Consider the following 20879-nt stretch of genomic DNA (forward strand, 5'->3'; position numbering starts at 1 on the left):
GAGAGAGAGAGAGAGAGAGAGAGAGAGAGAGAGAGAGAGAGAGAGAGAGAGATCAGCTGGTGGGCAGGCTAATGCATGCCTTTAATCCTAGCAATCAGAAGGCAGAGGCAGCAGGACCTTTATGCTTGAGAACAACCTGGTCTACAGAGCTAGTTCCAGGACAGCCAATTGTACACAAAGAAACCCTATTCTAAAATTAAACTGAACCAAACAAAGAACTAAAAGAAAAAAAATAAACCCCAAATTCTCAAAAGTGGGTGGTGAAAGTGTGAAAAGCCAGGATATTATGATTAAAGTCTTTTGTTTTGAAAGAATTTGTGTCCTATCCAAGGCAGATATTTATTCTAAGAGTGAATTGACTATTTCTGTAACTAAAATATGAGTTACATATTTATTTACATATATGAGGCAATTTATTTAACCTCTGAAAAAGCAGTGATTTAGAACTTTTCTGGTTATAGAATTTGTTTTATTATTCATTACATTTTAGTTAAGTAATTAAGCAAGTAAGAATTGCTTTAAAATATGTGAACTGAGACAAGAACATGAGTTACAAAGTTATACTATTTTAACAAAGCAATTTCCTTCTACATGACAAACATATTTTTGTAGGCCTACCCAAGAACTAAGTGAACTTTCTACTCAATTCCTTCTTGAAATTATGATCAAACAACACATTAGATAGTAAAGTTTTCCCAGTGACATGTTTATTTTTTTTAATTGAGATGGTTCTTTATATTTGCTTAAGATTCTATAAACCACAAATTACCTTATTTGGTTATTAACACATCAACATGCCATTAGTTTTCAAGGAAGTTTGTAAATAGCATTATTTGCTACGTATATTCTGTGTTTGTAGATAGCACCAGGTTATCTTTAAACAAGTTACAAGCTTCCAGGTTTCTGTAGGCCAATGATGAAATTTTAGAATATATTAATAAACACAGAAGGTAAAAAACAAGAGTTAAGTGGAAAAACAGAGATTTCAGACAAGAAACTTTCTTGAAGTATTCCTTGTGCACAAGTCAAAGAATATTTGAGGATATTCATATTTTTACGTAAATTTCTAATCAACTATAATTTAAATATTCAAAAGTCTTAAGCCACAGGAAGGTTGGATGAGTTTTATGATCTGTTTAGTCTTTCCAGACCTCTGTGTCTTTTCTCTAACTTGTAGACAATGGAAAGGCAAACAGGAAAGGAAGCTAAGAAAAACAAATGCTGTTGCTGTAGTCAAAACATTCAAGATGAGGCGGGGACGAAAATTAAGTCAAATGCATACATATGTGCATGAATACAGAACTATATGCAGATCTATGCTTTGCCAGCTGCACAAAGGAATGAATCGACATGAACATGCCTTAAATCAAACAATTAGGACGATCTGATGATGAATCAGTAAGATATGATGAAGAAAATGACCACCAGTGTGAAAACTTGATGACTTTGACAACCTGCAAAGAATGATCACACTATGTAAACGCTAAATAAAATTTCCAAGCTCCTCAGATCTATATAATAAATCATAGGCATCGCATATCCAAACTACCTTGCAGACATATTTGTTTAAAGGCAGTTTTTCAAAGTATTATTCTACATATATTTTTTCCTAACCAAAATAAAATTATTTAGTAGAATACCCCAGCCCTAACATGGACTTCACACAGCGCTTGGTCACTCTACACTCCTAATGCTCCTGCACCTCCCTTCGTCTTTGCTCCTGTGTAGTTTAATTTTTACCACCAGACAGACATGTTCTGATTTGCAGTTACTTTAATAACCTATCTATAGACAACTTTAGAAAGGAAATATCTGCAAATACCTGCCAGGAAGTGCATGACAGTGAGGCTCAGAGGCATTCTTTTGACATTACTGTTTTGTAGGTCATATTTCCACTTGATGGTCTCTGTGTTCTCTGATTGTTTGTTTGTTGTTTTTTCTTCTATATACAAATTTATTTTACAAGCTCAACAACATTTCTTTGTTTTTTGAAGGACAGTCTTCATCCTTTAATTCCACACATATATATATTTTTTTAAGTTTCAACATCTTTTTTTTTTTATCTATAAGCTTACAACAGATAACTTCACTCTGGCTTTTATTACTCTTCCTTTCATGGCATGTAAAATGTGTTTTTCATAGAAATAATAACCATTATCAACAACTAAATACTCTTACATGTAAATCTTTTCACTTAGAAATTAAATTAAACTCTCACATATAAACTCATTACAAAATATGAATTTCTTAAAAATCACATACTAAACTCTCACATATAAACTCTTATTCCAAAATATGAATTTCTTAAAAATCGCATAAGGAATATATATTGAGTGTGTAGATAAAGATACTTGCATAGAGTAGCAATAACTATAATGCATTATCATGAAGTCTTGGACCTTATGGGCGTTTTGATAAATTAAGATATATGTCTTATTGCCTACCCTTGGACTCTGTGACTTTTCAGGATACTCTTCCTGTAATTAAAAGCACATTCTTGGGAAAGGAGCATTCTCAAATCAAACTCTGCAGAAAAGAATATTATTTATGTACAACAAAGACTACAAGAATACAGCATTACTCAAATATGCAAAGATATTTTACAGTGTTTTATATTTTCACCTGGAACTAAACATATCAAACTGAAAACTTCATCCATACATAAAATCTCCAGGATTCAACCTATGTGTCTTATTATAAAAAGAATATTAGTCTCCTATTACAATAAGAATCATTTGGATTCTCTGTTCTATTTTGAACTCAGACTTTGGTTACTTGTGTTTGTGTGTGTGTGTGTGTGTGTGTGTGTATGTGTGTGTGTGTGTATGTGTGTATTTAGTCTCTCAGAATACATATATCAATGGGCAGTGGTGGCACACGCCTTTAATCCCAGCACTTGGCAGGCAGAAGCAGGCAGATTTCTGAGTTCAAGGCAAGCCTGGTCAACAGAGTGAGTGAGTTCCAGGACATCCAGGGCTACAAAGAGAAACTCTGTCTCAAAAAAGAATACATATATCAAGATAACCAAATTCAAACTATAGGTCAAAAACTGTACCACAGAATCTTAAAGAATAAACTTGTCTTGTCTTTCTTTTTATTTATTTTTATTGGATATTTTATATATTCATATTTCAAATGTGATCCCCTTTCCCAGTTTCCCACAGGAAATCCCCTATCCCACCCCCTCCCCATTCTTCTAAGAGGGTACTCACCCACCCACCTACTACTGCCTCCCTGCTAAGGAATTCTCCTACATTGGTGCATCGGGCCTTCACAGGGTCAAGGGCCTCACCACCCATTGATTCCTGACAAGGTCATCCTCTGCTACATATGATACTGGAGTCATGGATTACTCCATGTGTACTCTGCTTGGTGGTTTAGTCGCTGGGAGCTTGGGGGTACTGGCTAGTTCATATTGGTTGTTCTTCCTACGGAGTTGCAAACCCCTTCAGCACCTTCAATTCTTTCTCTAACTCTTCCACTGGGGTCCCCAATGGAGGTTGGCTGTGAGTATCTGCATCTGTATTTGTCAGGCTCTGGCAGAGCCTCTCAGGAGACAGCTATGTCAGGCTCCTGTCAGAAAGCACTTATTGGTATTTGCAATAATGTCTGAGTTTGGTGACTGTAAATGAGATGGAACCCCAGGTGGGACAGTCTCTGGATGGCTTGTCCTTCAGACTCTGTTCCACACTTTGCCTCTTTATTTGTTTCTATTTTGTGGAATATTTTGACGAGTATTGGTACTTGGTCTTCTTTGATGGTGTGATAGAACTCTGCACTAATCCTGTTTTCTTTTTCATACTAATTCTCACCACTATTAAGAATATTCTTTGATCTCTAATAAAATGATCTATTTTGAGGTCTACCTTCGAGAATTGCCTTTTTTTGAGATTTATTTTCACTTTTAATTATATGTTTACATGTGTGAGAGACCATGGCTATGTGGGTATGTGTACAGATTCCCACGTTGGTCAGAACATTCCATTGCATTCTCTGGAGCTGTAGTTATCGGCAATCACGAGTCACTCAACATGGGTGTGGAAATTCACTTGTGGTCCTCTAAGAGAACTGTATATGCTCTTGGCCCTTAGCCAATTAGCTAACCCTTGTGATTTTCTTTTAATTCTTACTCCCATTCATGGGTTGCAGGCACAATAAACTTCTATAAAATAAAGTACTTCAGTTTGAACTCAGATAATAGGCTAAATTCTTAACCACATCTTTCACTACACTTCATGATTATAAGTTTAATTATTCACACATATTTTATAATCCTTCCCTTCTACCATACCTTTATGGTTCTACTAAGCAGATATAATTAATTATTAATTTTTAGTGGCAAACAGTACTGCTCCAATTATTACCAACTCAGCCTATGAGAGATATATACCAGACTCTTGTATCGAAACATCAATTCATTTGCCTCAACATCCTGCCCCTGTTAAGTTCCCCAACAAGATGATGGTTGCTAGAAATATAAAGTTTCATTATAGCCAATACTTTTCCAAGCACATATACCTACTCTTATAATTGAGTAAACTGAGCAGGTAAAGATACTGGGTAATGTTTTGCTTACTGATAGGTCTCATGACCATAATCAAATGGATGATGATGTTATTGTAATAGATACTTGGGAGAAATTAGGTGAACAACCATAATGTACTTTGAGAAAAACTTCATCCTGTTGTGTAATAATTTTATCCAAGTATACATTTAGACATTCGAGTTGTAGAATGCATTTTCAATTCTGTGGCACCTATTATTTAAGCTAAATCTATTTAACAATAATTGGTGAATAGTATCATCCCAAACCATTTATGTCCAGCCAGGTTCAAGAAGAACAAGTCATTAAACAGGTTTCCTAACTCATATCCATTTTGGCTAATTTATCTTCAAATTAAAATATAGAATTTGATCAGTTTCTTTATATAGATGTGTCTGTGTGCACATATACAAGAGTATGCACACACACACACACACATATATATATATATATATATATATATACATATATATATACTATATGTGTATATTCATATATGTATATATGTATATATATCATGAGTCATAATCATATATATAACAATATTTGTGTGTATCTCACCACAGCTGAACATTGGATTCAGAGTCACACAATTCTTCGTGTTCTTCAAGGTACACGCAATAATAAGATACTAGGAATTAATTTTCTGTGTCAAATGCTCAAAGTGTAGAGTGTTTACTATCCCTGAATACAATCACATGGTAATTTTATTAAAGATTTGATAAGAAAATGATAATGATAGTTACCTGAACACAATGTTACAGAATATTTCTTGTTGTTTGCTATTCAAGGTTCCATTTACTTTTGATTTAATCATTGCAACTCTAAGAAGATGTTATTGTCAATATAATTTATGTATCATGGCATAGAAACTAAAGGATACAAGTTAGAATATCTTCCAGTTAAATTATTGAGAAGCTAAGCAGTGCTGCTGACATACATTCATGAGAAGGTGAATCTACCCTTTCTTCTCTTTCTTAACCTTTGTTCCCACCAAATTCAAACTTACAAAATACTGAGAAACTTAATTGAAAAGAAAAAGAACTGTTTATGCACATCGCAAGCTTATGATAACTGACGACACCTGCATTTTTTCAGCAATGTTGCAAGAATAGCAAACGGGCTAGTGTTTAGACACTCTTCTCTCCATTAAAACTGATTCTTAAGTATGCATCTAGGTATCACCCTCAAACCTAAGTCAGTGAATAACATTTTCATGAGATGCATATCCCATGAATTTATCATTCCTCAACATAATTAGTTTAACAAAAGAAACACTGATTTGCAATCTAGGCATACCTTTCATGAAAATGAATTGATGGTAAATAAACAATATGATTGACAAAGGTAATTATATATTTAAATTTTACAAAATTTATATAAAGCTAATTATATATGAAAATCAATATTAAAGAGATGGATAAAAACAAAAGGTAGCATGCGTTTTTCTCTGTTTGTGTTTATATGTCTGTGATAAGTGTGAGTATATTGCCTTTATATTGTATCCAAAATATAAACATGCAATCATGAGTAATCACGCATGAGGAAAGTTTTCCAAGTTAAAATTGAAAAATCTTGCTTCAAATTAATTGATCTGTTATTGTAAATTCTGTCAATTCTATTATTAAAAAGTAAGTAAATTGTCTCTGAAATCAGTACTTTGACTTTAATTGCATATTTTCCCACATTTAAAAGGAAAGCAAGTTGTGTATCTTATTATACAAATTTAAAAATACATGTATTCTGTAAAGATGTGTAAAATTCTAGTTGATTTCGGGATAGAATATAGAAAGATTTAGAAGCATGTCGCACAGGAAGTAAATCATGTGATATAGAAATCCCTTTCAAGTTTCTATTGATCTGAGAACCTTCCTCAAGAATTTATTAAATTTTACTAATTTTTTACTCATGACTTTTCAAGTATTAAGTTGATTTTTCCTCTATACTAATTTGAACAAGTATATGTACTTTACTGTGAAGTTTAATCTTCTAAAACATATACTTTAAAGTATGCTGAGTATGCTACCTTAATTTTTATGAGAAAAGGACAGTGTATAAATCTTACACATACATCCTGCTCCTAATTGGGATTTCCAATGAGCAGAGAAATTCAAGGTTGAATCCTCATTGAACTTTTTTTCCCCCTGCACTTGGTATGATTCACTGCACCTGAACATTCAGAAATAAAACCTATCAGCTTCCCAATAAAGCTTGATGGGTATTAGAACACACTCTACAACTGCTCATTTCGGACTGACATTACATTGACGTTATTACAGCACTCACTAAAAGCCAACTTAGATACATTACAAAGGAGGTGAAGCTTGAACACACTTTTAAAAATCAAACACCAGGGATAGTAGCATCTATTGGTAAAATTTACAACTATCACATTTTTTGGATATTTATGTAGAACGCTCTTGATATTCTTGTAAAGTAGAACATATAAATGATATTTTATTATCAACAATTAAAAGAACAAATGAACATTTAGTACATTTTAACTTTTCATGCTTTATTATGTTAAATTTTTAAGCTATTAGATTACAATAAAAAGTATATTCTTTCTGATCAGTTTGACAGAGAATTTTGCAATGTGCTTATCATTTTTGAAATTGAAGAGCTTGTGTATTATATGATAAAGATATGCAGCAACATGGCAACTTATGTTAACTTTCCTTTTTTTGTTTTTGTTTTTGTTGTTGTTGTTGCTTTGGTTTTTGTTGTTTTTGTTGTTGTTGTTTGAGACAGGGTTTCTCTGTATAGCCCTGGCTTTCATGGAACTACACTCTGTAGACCAGGCTGGCCTAGAACTCAGAAATCTGCCTGCCTCTGCCTCCCAAGTGCTGGGATTAAAGGCATGCACTACCACTGATTGGCTTTATGTTAAGTTTCCTAATTGTTCCAAGATCTAACATGTCATAAGAATATTCTTTGAAATGAAATCAAGTTAATTTTTTATCAATTATCCAACAGCCGAATTATCTCTCCTTTAATGATAGTTTCCTGGTAAAATATTTCAGTGTTAATAGAGTGGATTTACGTATTCAGCAAATGTTTAGTAAGCTCCCAGTTAATATGTGCTGTAAATCATTTAAGAATGTAACACCCATGCACGCAAGGAAGAGTAAGGAATGTGATCACATTACCAAGGTCTTTGGGGACAGCAACCCTGACTCCAGTAGGTCTGAAGTGATTCATTATATCAAGGAGCTAAGGAGTCCAGTCTGAAGGTTTCTTACGATTAGCAAAAAGAGCGCCATATGAGAGCCTAGCAAACCTGATTACCATATCACATATTTTACTGGTACAGAGGAGAGAGTCCCTGAACTTTCCTACCAACTTGCCCAGAGGATGGGCACCTGTTGTGAGCTTACTTAACCACAACAGGGCTTGATTTAACTGAAGATCAACAAGGGTCTAACTATAGGTTGGTAGTATTTTAGGACAAATAAAATGATGAAGATAAGCAGCCACCTGGCACACAATGCTGTGGAGACTGACTTCTGTTTTTGCCACTGCAGAGCAAGTACCATTCAAATGTATTTGAAATGGAAGAAAACAATGCTTATTTCACAGCAAAAGTCAACCAATGCTGCAATTTATTACTAAATTATTATTTTGTAGCCCTTATACAAATGACTGCAATGAAGACTCTGTTATCAAGTCTTTGGCTGATTTCTTATTCTCTTGTGCTTCTAAGAAATATTTCCAAGAGGCTTTTAACAAGAATATAAGTGCATACATATTAATGTTTAAATTTCTTCCAGAGCCACTTTATGATATTTATATTCCTATTCCTATACATGAAGGAAAAACACAATACTTGATGAAAAAGGCTTTAAAAATTTCAGTACATAAAGGAGACTAAATATGAAAACACATTGTATCAAGACACACTAGGTACATACAGTTGATTACAAGGGATATAGTTAAAATTCTTGGGTAAAACTTTCCTTTTATATCTCTATGTGTTTAGTAGAGCAAATTAGAAATTATTATGATGATACAGAAATGTTGGTATAAAATAAAAATCATAACTGAATTAGTCAATGAGAACAAACAAAATATTTATCAGTATATGATGTTAGTATGGGTGTGAGTTATTTTAAATCATTAAAAGATTGTAAGAAATCATAAGCATGATATTTTACATATATTTACACATATAGAGATAATCTAAAATATATAAATACTATGTAATTCTAATAAATATATTTCATCATAACTAAAAGGCTAGAGTTTCAAAGTAATATAATCTCTAAAATTAAATTCACTCTATAAAAAAGTTATATAATTTATTGGTACAATATGGATTATTCATATAGCAAGTTAAATTGATGTTTAATTACACTCACATTGTTAATATTATAGACATAAAAAGAAATTAATTAGATTTCAAATTTTGTTCACAATGTATTAATGATAATACTAGCAATTGATTGGATAGGACAAGGCAATTCTTTGTTTACAGAAATCATTCAGAGGAAATAATATGTTTAAACATCTTAGCTATATAAGTAAATCAAATAATATTCCGTACTAAAGGTTCCTTTAGGAAATTTTATTCCTTCTCAACTGATTATGTTGATGTGGATACAACTCAAAATCTCATAATGCTAGAAACTTTATTTTACCCATTAAGTCTGATGTTTTGGAAGTTTGAATATAAATATTTGACACATTTGCCTATTACATTTCTATCAGGCCATAAGAAACCTCAATGAAATTAATACAATTACCAAAATCATCTCACATCCTAGAAAAAACATGAGGCCTCAACCATAAACAAAGACCTACAGGAAAATGAAGAATGTTGACAAGATAAAAAATATTCTTCCCCAGGAAAAAGAATACAAATTAGATTTTCAATATTAAGTGGTTAGTCAAATATATATATATATTTTTTTTCCAAGTAACATAAAACAGAGAATATATATATATATATATACATACATATACATATACACACACATATATATACACATACATATACACATATACATATACATATACATATACATATACATATACATATACATATACATATACATATACATATACATATACATATACATATACATATATATGATGCATGCAACAACAGCAAATTTATATGAAGCCATGAATTTGAAAGTTATCAAGGGATGGAGGAATTGATAAAATTATATTATAATTAAAAATGATAAGAAAAAATCAGAACATTTTAAAAATTATCTGTTTCTTTCACATGAAAAAAATTTGTCATCAGAAATTATCAAAAACACATATAAATATGACGAGAAAGGCATAAAGAGAGGGAGAGGATAAAACAACCAATAAAGAAATTATAATTTGAAAACATTATATTTACTGATATTGAAATTTGAATAAAATCATTTTAAACACATGTGGGAGAATTTTAAAGAAATGTGTAATGCTGTTTTACATACAATGTAAACATATAGTACATCATTGAATAAAAAATATTTTGCAGAGTAAGAGAAAAGTAAATATAAACCTGTGGGTATTACATGCTATATACTAAAACTGAATCCATTTGTTTGCATTTTAATAACACAGATAACATTGCAACCTATTAATACCATCACTAATAAATCTGCATTTGGTTATTCTAATATGTATGCTTAATGAGTTTGAGATGAATGGCATCTTAGAGACTGGCAAAAATAAAGACTTTAAAATCATAACAAATAACTTAGTTTGATTCAGGACATCAACAGTAAACAATCTATCTACAATTATTACCATCCTATCATTAAAGCAAGTATTAAAAGAATAAAAAAAGGTTGTTATAGTTAAAGACCCAGAAATAAAACCACACACTTAGGGACACTTGATTTCTGACAAAGAAGCCGAATATATACAATTAAAAAAAAAGGAAGAATCTTCAATAAATGGTGCTGGTCTAACTGGCTGTCTGTATGTAGAAAAATGAAAGTAGATCCATATTTGTCAACCAGATACAGTGAATCTAATAGAAGAGAAAGTGGGAAAGAACCTTGAACTCATTGGCACAAAGGGAAATTTCCTAAACAGAACTCCAATGGCTCATGCACTAAGATCAAGAATTGATAAGTGGGATCTCATGAAACTGAAAAGCTTCTGTAAGACAAAGGACATAGTCAATAAGACAAATCGGCAACCTACAGATTGGGAAAAAATCTTCACTAACCCCACATCTGATAGAGGGCTAATATCCAAATTATATAAAGAACTCAAGAAGCTAACCACCAAAAAAACCAAACAACCCATTAAAAAAATGGGTTGTAGAACTAAAACAAGAATTCACAACAGAGGATTCTCGATTGCCGGAGAACCACCTAAAGAAATGTTCAAAGTCCTCAGTGATCAGAAAAATGCAAAACAAAACGACCCTGAGATTCCACCTTACACCAATCAGAATGGCTAAGATTAAAACCTCAAGTGACAATGCATGTTGATAAGGATGTGAAGAAAGAGGAACACTCTTTCATTGCTGGTGGGATTGCAAATTGGTATAGGCACTCTGGAAATCAGTCTGGAGGTTCCTCAGAAAATTGGAAATAGATCCACCTGAAGACCCAGAGATACCTAAAAGATGCCCCACCATGCCACAGGGGCACGTGTTCGACTCTGATCATAGTGGCCTTATTTGTGATTGCCAGAAGCTGGAAACAACCTTGATGTCCCACCACAGAAGAATGGATACAGAAAAGGTGGTTCATTTACGCAATGGAATATTACTCAGTTATTAAGAACAAGGACATCCTATGCGCTACAGGCATATGGATGGAACTAGAAAATACCATCCAGAGTGAGGTAACTCAGACACAGACAGTAGGGAGAGGGATCTTATAGAGCAGACCTAGAGCAGGAAGACAGGGCATCAAATGAGGGAGGGGGTTGCCATCCATCCCACAGTCAAATTTCTGACCCATAATTGTTTCTGTCTAAAAGAACTGCAGGGAAGGAAATTGAGAGAGTCTGAGTAAAAGAAGGTCCAGTGACAGGTCAAAAGTGGGATCCAGCTCAAAGGGAGGCCCCAAGACCTGACACTATTACTGAGGCTATGGAGCACTCACAAAAAGGGACCTAGTATGACTGCACTCAGAATGACCCAACAAGCAGCTGAAAGTCAGATGCAGATATTTGCACCCATCTATGGACAGAAGCTGCTCACCCCTGTGGTTGAAATAGGGAAAAACTGAAAGAAGCTGAGGAGGAGGATGACCTGTAGGAGGATAAACACTCTCAATTCATCTGGATTCCCAAGTTCTCTAAATCACTGAACCCCCAACCAGGCAGCATACACCAGTTGCTATGAGGCTCCTAATACATGTACAGCAGAGGACTGCTGGGTCTAGGTTCAGTCAGGGGTGATGCACCTAACCCTCAAGAGACGGGAGGCCCCAGGGAGTATAGAGTGAGGGATAGGGATGGGGACATCCTCATGGAGATAGGGGAGGGGGTGTTGAGGAGGTATAGGATGTGAAACAATCAGAGGATGGACCCGGAATGTGGGGTAGGAATCAAATCTGAAGTGTTAAAAAAAAAGTTGTCATAGTTACTGTCCCATTGCTGTGATGACACACTATGACTAAGGCAACTCTTATAAAAGAAAGCATTTAACTAGAGGTTACTTAGTTTTATGGCAGGATACATGATGGAAGGCAGGAAGGCACCAGCCTGAGAGCTTCTAACACAATCCCAAACCAGCAAGCAGAGCACAAGGACCTGGCGTGGGCTTTTCTGACTTCAAAGCTTGTGGTACATACATTTCGAATAGGCCACACCTACTCCTACAAGGCCACTCCTCCCAAACAGTTCTATTGAGGAGGGAGCTTGCGAACAGATGAGCCTATGGGAGCCATTCTTCCTCAGCCGATCAGACCAATCACTCAAGACATTATTGACACTTTTGCATAAATGAATAAATAAATAAATAAATAAATAAATAAATAAATAAATAAATAAATAAATAAATTCTTTTTAAAAAGGAGTAAAAAAAAAAACTTGGAAAAGACAAGCACAGAGAGCAGCTCAGAGCCCCAAACAAAATCCAAGGAAAGCTTCTAGAGAAAAAGAAGAGGGGTTTGACCGCAGTTTTGGGCAAAGTTATAAACAAAGGGTGAAGGGGTGCAGGTGGATCTGCCTCGTGAAAAAGAAAGATCCTGGTGCTCCCTTCACACAGAGGTCTCAATGTTAGGTTGTGGGACAGGGGCAAAGTGAAGTCCCTTCTTTTTGAGAAGCCAAAGATCCGGGTGAGCCCACAGATGCACATGAAACAGGCAGCTCTTCCCTGCAGGCACCAAAGACAAAAATTAAGGAAATTAAGACATATACTCACCTCGACCATGTGCATGAACAATATAAACAGAAATTAACCGACCCTTCTAAAGGAGAATCCCATATGAAGAGAAACAAATGGTTTGACAGTTGAGGCAGACTGCAGACTGTAAGAAAGGCATGTGTTTCACAAAAGGAAAGGGAATATGGATCTCCTTCTCCAAGAAATTCTATATGTTGTGAACATTCTTGGTCCATCTCATTAGCCAGAAAGAAATAGTGAAGAACACAATGAAGATTTAGCAAATTACCCATATTATTGCTAAAGGGGTGTGCGCAATTTTGACTCATTTCTATTATCTATTGAAATGGAAACTATTGATAAAAGGGCGAGGTATTACTGAAGTTTTTTTTTAATTAGGTATTTATTTCATTTACATTTCCAATGCTATCCCAAAAGTCCCCCACACGCTCCCCAACCCACTCCACCCCCCCCCCTTTTGGCCCTGGCGTTTCCCTGTACTGAGGCATATAAAGTTTGCACGACCAGTGGGCCTCTCTTTCCACTGATGGCCAACTAGGCCATCTTCTGATACATATGCAGCTAGAGACACGAGCTTTGGGGTACTGGATATATGCCCAAGAGAGGTATTGTGGGATCCTCCGGTGGTACTATGTCCAATTTTCTGAGGAACCGCCAGACTGATTTCCAGAGTGGTTGTACAAGCTTGCAATCCCACCAACAATGGAGGAGTGTTCCTCTTTCTCTACATCCTCGCCAGCATCTGCTGTCACCTGAATTTTTTATCTTAGCCATTCTGACTGGTATGAAGTGGAATCTCAAAGTTTTTTGATTTGCATTTCCCTAATGATTAAGGATGTTTTTTTTTTTTTTCAGGTGCTTCTCAGCCAATCGGTACTCCTCACGTGAGAATTCTTTGTTTAGCTCTGAGCCCCATTTTTTAATGTGACTATTTGATTTTTTGGTGTCCACCTTCTTGAGTTTTTTATATATAGTGGATATCAGTCCCCTCTCTGATTTAGGATAGGTAAAGATCCTTTCTCAATTTGTTGGTGACATTTTTGTCTTATTGATGGTATCTTTTGCCTTGCAGATTCTTTGCAATTTTATGAGGTCCCATTTGTGGATTCTTGATCTTACAGCACAAGCCATTGCTGTTCTATTCAGGAACTTTTCCCCTGTGCCCATATCTTCGAGGCTTTTCCCTAATTTCTCCTCTATAAGTTTCAGTGTCTCTGGTTTTATGTGGAGTTCCTTAATTCAGTTAGATTTGACCTTAGTACAAGGAGATAGGAATGGATCAATTCACATTCTTTTACATGATAACCACCAGTTGTGCCAGTACCATTTGTTAAAAATGCTGTCTTTTTTCCACTGGATGGTTTTAGCTACCTTGTCAAAGATCAAGTGACCATAGGTGTGTGGGTTCATTTCTGGGTCTTCAATTCTATTCCATTGGCCTACTTGTCTGTTGCTATACCAGTACCATGCAGTTTTTAATCACAATTGCTCTGTAGTACAGCTTTAGGTTAGGTGTGGTGATTCCGCCAGAGGTTTTTTTTTTTTATCCTTGAGAAGAGTTTTTGCTATCCTAGGTTTTTTGTTATTCCAGATGAATTTGCAGATTGCCCTTTCTAATTCATTGAAGAATTGAGTATTACTGAAGACGCATATTTTGTTATAGATCTTCTAAATGAGGAATTGAGACTTTGAGTAATTGTCTCATCTTTTATATACACAAATACATGATTTATGAGGTATTTTTTTTTAAAATTAAACGTTTATTTGTAATTTTAAACATGTGCATCTATGTGTGGTGATGTCCATATGCATGCAGGTACTTCAGTAGGAAGAAGAGAACAATAGATCCCTTAGAGATAGAGGTGATTGTGAAATATGGGTTCTGGGAGCCAAACTTGAGGCCTTTTCAAATGCAGTACATGTTCATAACTACTAAGCAATCTTTCCAGCCCCAGCTTCAATTATTTTAAACAAATTCATGAATAGTAAATAACCACACCATTAATTGTTTTCTCTATAGAACATTTACACCTAACATAATTCTCTCTCTCTGTATGCTTCCATACATTATGTTTCATAAGAAATAAAGTCATTTTTTATAAATTTTGTCTCCTGTATCCATTATAACTCAGGTGAATAGAAAACAATGAAATGTTGTAGTCCTTTTCTATTTAGCACAAGTTGTTTGCTCATTACTCTGCATTTTCCCATAACATATAATCTACTTTCTAACTACATATATAAATAATATATTGTACTATATAATTAGGGTCAAAGTTACAGAAGAGACCAACATTTTGGTCAACATCTATTATTAATTTTACTGGCTGATTTTGGGTGTCAACTTGACACACATTAGAGTCATCAAAGAGGAATGAGTCTTAGTTGAGAAAATTGTTCCATATTATCTAGCTCTAAAGCGTTCTCTCAATTTCTGATCAATGTGGGATGGCCAAGCTCATTGTAGGTGGGACCATCCTTGGGTCATCCTTGGGTTGGTATCCTAGTTCTATAAGTTAGTAAGACAAACAACTCTTGGAAACCAAGCCAGTAAGCAGCACACCTCTATGGCCTCTGTGTCAGTTTCTGCCTACAAGTTTCAATACATGCTTCAGTTCATGTCCTACTTCCTCCAGTGATAGACTATGATCTGTAAGTGTTAGCCAAATAAATCCTTTCTTTCTCCATTTGTTTTTTGTTCATGATGTTTTTTCTCAGCAATGGAAACCCTATCTACATGTATAATTGAAAATTATTGAATTACTTTTTATTTTAATTTATGACTTGACCAGAACAGAATCAGCTGCATGCAGACACTATGAAACATCTGATAATACTAAAGCAAACAAACAATACAGAATAAAACGATAAAACAGTTTCATTTCTGTTAAAGCAGTAGTGATGTTATATAATCATTTTCAAATGTGTCAATATCATTATTGCATACTTTTAATTTGGGTATGAAATTTACTATCCCCCAAAATAAAAACAAATTTCAGCCAAATATGATTATGTATTCTCCACTCTCTTGAGATGCCTGAGAAATCACAATGCCAACAAAAATTGAAAACAAAGCAAAACTGACTTTCAAGTATCAGTAATGATTAATAGAATAAATAATATATCTCCTGAACTAAATATCATAGTAAATGTAATTTCTTTTGCAAGTTAAAAAGATTTATTGCCAGACCAGTCTTCTAGTCCAGAATCTGGGCTGTCCAAGGCTCTGGAAGTTGTCAAGGTGCAACCTGATGTGGGATCCACTCTCTTCACGGGACCCCTGTTCCACATGGTGGCTGCTGGGTGGGATCCACTCCAGTGTGAACCCCTCTACTCCGGTGGTGATGGCTAGGAGGCTGGCACAGTGTCCAGCTCTCAGAAGCCATGTAGACCTGCTCTAGTGCAGGCTGAGTCCTCCTTGAGGCCAGGCAGCAAGGACTTGATCTTGAAGGGGAAAGAGATTAGGTTGAGAAGATAAACAGGTGTGAGGAAAAGCAGCCACGTGGGAGTCAGATTATGTCCCTAGATGAGTCCGTGGGGCCCCTTTGGCCTGCATAGTAAGTATATAAAAAACAATTTGTTTCCAGTAGTTAAAAATTCTACAATTTCATATAAACATCTGGGTTTGGGGCTTAAGGAAGAAAAATGTTGCAAACATCTGGCAACATTCCTTACATGGCACTTTCAGGTCACATTGAACTGTACCTCTCTAGAACTAGATATGCTATTCCAGACCCTGGCCACCTGGCACTGGAGCACATGTGCTATTGGGTTTTTGGTTTTGTTTCTTGTCAGGTATAAGGAATGCCATCCCATCCTTAAAGGCATCATACCAAAAAAAGGAAAAATGGACATCACTCCCAGGCATAATTACTGTGTCCTTTGCACCCCTATCAACTTTCTAAGAGTTTCTTTCATATCCAAAACAGTCAAGGAATGGAAACCAACATGTTTGGGAATCTTAAGGTCAAAGTGGCCCAACCTGAACCTTCTGAAGTTATGCTAACTGAACTTATTTGTTTTAGTCACCAACATTAAAACCAGGATAACAGTATTAATTTCTCATTCCATCCTGAGCCTGTCTTCCTGCAAAGAGGTTTAGGTAGTAAGTCTTAGGTCCCTCTATTAACTTTTATGATTAACTGTATTCTCTTTGCAACTTGTCTAGCCAACACATGGGCTGAGAGATCCTGAAGAGGCACGGTGGTTTGCGACAGAAACCTGTGAGAGTTATTGTTGGGCATGCTCCATTAACCTTTGGCAAAGCACAGGTACCTGTAGGGCCAAGCCGAAGACCTAGGGAGACACAAAAGTCACTACTGGGAGTAAAGATAAATCATAAGTAGTGCTTCATGATGTAAAATATTTTATAGTGTGAATAGTCAAAAAAGAGTCAGGGCATCAAGTAAGGGATGGGGTTAGAATTCCACAGTCAAGACTCTGACACATAATTGTTCCTGTCTGAAAGAACTGCAGGAATGGAAATGGAAAGAAGTCTGAGGAAAAGAAGGTCCATCAGCAGGCCCAAGGTGGGTTCCAGCTCAAGGGGAGGCCTCAAGACCTGACACTATTACTGAGGCTATAGAGCACTTGTAAAAGGGACCTAGCATGACTGCCCTCCAAAAGACACAATAAGCATCTGAATGAGTCAGATGCAGAAATTTGCCCCCAACCAATGGATAGAAGCTGCTGATGCCTATGATTGAATTAGGGAAAAGCTGGAAGAAGCTGAGGAGGAGGGTGACCCTGTAGGAGGCCCAGCAGTTTCACTTAACCTGGACCCCCAAGATATCTCAAACACTGAACCACCAACCAGGCAGTATACACCAGCTGATATGAGGCTCCTAACACATATGCAGCAGAGGACTGATGGGTGTGGGTTTAGTCAGAGAAGATGTACCTAACCCTCAAGAGACTGGAGGCCCCGGGGAGTTTAGAGATCTGGTGGGGTGGGTGGTGGGTGGTGGGTGGTAGGGACATCCTTGTGGAGACATGGGGTTGGGGAGGAGGTATAGGGATGTGGAGCAGTATGAGGGTGGCTGCAGAGGGGAATAAAATCTGAATTGTAAATAAATAAATAATAAAAGATAAAAATGTGAAAATTTAGATATTCTGAAAGTTTTAAGAAAAATCAAATGTCAGATGTTTTAACTGTCATAAGCAAGGTCATTTGAAATAGGATACTAGGCACAAAGTGTCTAAATATCTATTATTTGAAGTGATTTGGAACTAAGATAAAATATTTTGGCAGGGTAGTGTTAGCCCATGCTGCTTTTAATCCCTGCAGAGACAGGCAGATAGCTATAAGTCTATTGTCTTCTAAATTCTAGAGTTACAATGAACAAAGCAGTCATGGTATGTACCTTTAATCCCACCACTCAAGGACAAAAATCTCAGATACAGCTCCTAATTTGTATGTTTGCACATGGCATTTTTGAAGATTATTATAAAAATCTTCTACAGGGTTACTAGAAAGACAGCTAATTTCTAATGGGGATATAAACAATAAATAGCTTTTTTGACTCTTGGTACCTCACCTCTGTGCATGCAATCCTGAACAATATAATCCCCTAATTATAGATATCATATTCATTGCTAAATTAGAAAATGGGCACTGTCATGAAGTAAAAATCAGTCTAGTAATTTGTCTGTTGGTTTCCATTGTAAACACTTTTCATATTCTGGGAATACATATTTCTTTTTGAGAAAAAAATCTGGACATTTTTGATGCATGGGATATCCTATAGTCCATTGTCAGCCATTCTATGATCAGAAGGGTTCCCCTTACAATGATGGACTGGATATATTTGAAAGCAGAGTCCTTTTCATACTTAGGCATGGAAGGAAAGACTTAACAGTGAAATTGGTATCTAACTGTATTCCTTCATGACCAGAATATGGTAGCAAAAGGTCCTGTGATATCCTGCACTGAGCAAATAGCTCAAGTACCTGAATAGCTCACCCCTAACCAAACAGACACCTGAACTGTGGGGACCAAGGGAATGGTCACGACATATGGCTAACACATGGCTTACTGATGGTTCATCAACCACTGATGGAATTAAAATTAATGGAAAGTGACAGACTATATATAGATTATGTGATGGAAGGGCCAATACTGAACCACTCAGACACTGATCTGAGTTAAACAAGTGTCTTAGTCAGGGTTTCTATTCCTGCACAAACATCTTGACCAAGAAGGAAGTTGGAGAGGAAACGGTTTATTCGGCTTACACTTCCATACTGCTGTTCATCACCAAGGAAGTCAGGACTGGAACTCAAGCAGGTAAGGAAGCAGGAGCTGATGCAGAGGCCATGGAGGGACATTACTTACTGGCTTGCTTCCCCTGGCTTGCTCAGCCTGCTCTCTTATAGAACCCAGGAATATCAGCCCAGAGATGGTCCCACCCACAGAGGCCTTTCCCCCTTGATCACTAATTGAGAAAATGCCTTACAGTTGGATCTTGTGGAGGCATCTGCCCAACTGAAGCTCCTTTCTCTGTGATAACTCCAGCTGTGTCAAGTTACCACAAAACTAGCCAGTACAAACAAGGCTGGTATATTGATAAGCTCAGGGTCATAGCTCAGACATGGGAACTGAAAGCTACAACCCCAAATGTTTTCCAGGTCAGACAAACAAACAAACCATCAAAGAACCATAATACTCTCCTAAGAAGATGAGGGAGGGCTACAAGGTCTTCAGCGTTTTCCCAAGTTTTTCAATAGTTTAAACATAACAGTTCAGTCTGATCTCTATTTTGATTTGTCCTGAGTGAGGAGCTTGGCTGAGGAAAGTTCAAAAACAGTCAATAATAATAATAATAATAATAATAATAATAATAATAATAATAATAATAAATACCTCAGAATGTGACAGAATGTTTGGTCATCTTGACCCTGCTCTGAGTTCAGCAATTTTTCTGTCAGTAATGATACAAAATGACTGGCAGGCATTGAACAAAATAACAGCTATGCTGGGTAAGCAGGCTTCATCAGTCCCTGTTGCAGTGTTCACTGTCTGCAAGCTTCACTCAGAGATATCAGATGACTCTGTGCACTAGAGCAGGCCAAGGAGAGGAAAGAAGCCAGGGACAAATAGGTTTCACAGGGCACTGGTCAAGCTGGGAAAGCTGGGAGTGTTACATCTCTTGGAAGAGAAGTGAAGAGATTTGAGTGGCCTGTGTGAGGCAGGTAGCTGGGGTTCAAGGTTTCTCCTCAGCTACAGCAAGAGCACCAGTGGCAGAAGTGGCAGTGCCATAAGCCTGGTGAGTTAGGCAGGTCCAAGATCCATCTGTGAATACTTTTAGGGAGAAGTCTTTCCCAAGAGTTTCAGTTCAGTAAAGCCAGCCAGTCTCAGATGATACTCAGTTAAGAATAAACAAACAAGTTGTCTCTTATATCTCGGGTATACTAAGTTTCTGGGCTAATATCCACTTATCAGTGAGTACATATCATTTGAATTCTTTTGTGATTGAGTTACCTCACTCAGGATGATGCCCTCCAGGTCCAACCATTTGCCTAGGAATTTCATAAATTCATTATTTTTAATAGCTGAGTAGTACTCCATTGTGTAAATGTACCACGTTTTTTGTATCCATTCCTCTGTTGAGGGGCATCTGGATTCTTTCCAGCTTCTGGCTATTATAAATAAGGCTGCTATGGACATAGTGGAGCATGTGTCCTTCTTACCAGTTGGGACATCTTCTGGATATATGCCTAGGAGAGGTATTGCGGGATCCTCCAGTAGTACTATATCCAATTTTCTGAGGAACCGCCAGACTGATTTCCAGAGTGGTTGTACAAGCTTGGAATCCCACCAACAATGAAGTAGTGTTCCTCTTTTTCCACATCCTCGCCAGCATCTGCTGTCACCTGAATTTTTGATCTTAGCCATTTTGACTGGTGTGAGATGGAATCTCAGGGTTGTTTTGATTTGCATTTCTCTGATGATTAAGGATGCTGAGCATATTTTCAGGTGTTTCTCAGCCATTCAGTATTCCTCAGGTGAGAATTCTTTGTTTAGCT

This window comes from Mus caroli, chromosome 5 (assembly GCF_900094665.2).
Source record: "Mus caroli chromosome 5, CAROLI_EIJ_v1.1, whole genome shotgun sequence".
In the NCBI taxonomy this organism is placed as follows: domain Eukaryota; kingdom Metazoa; phylum Chordata; class Mammalia; order Rodentia; family Muridae; genus Mus; species Mus caroli.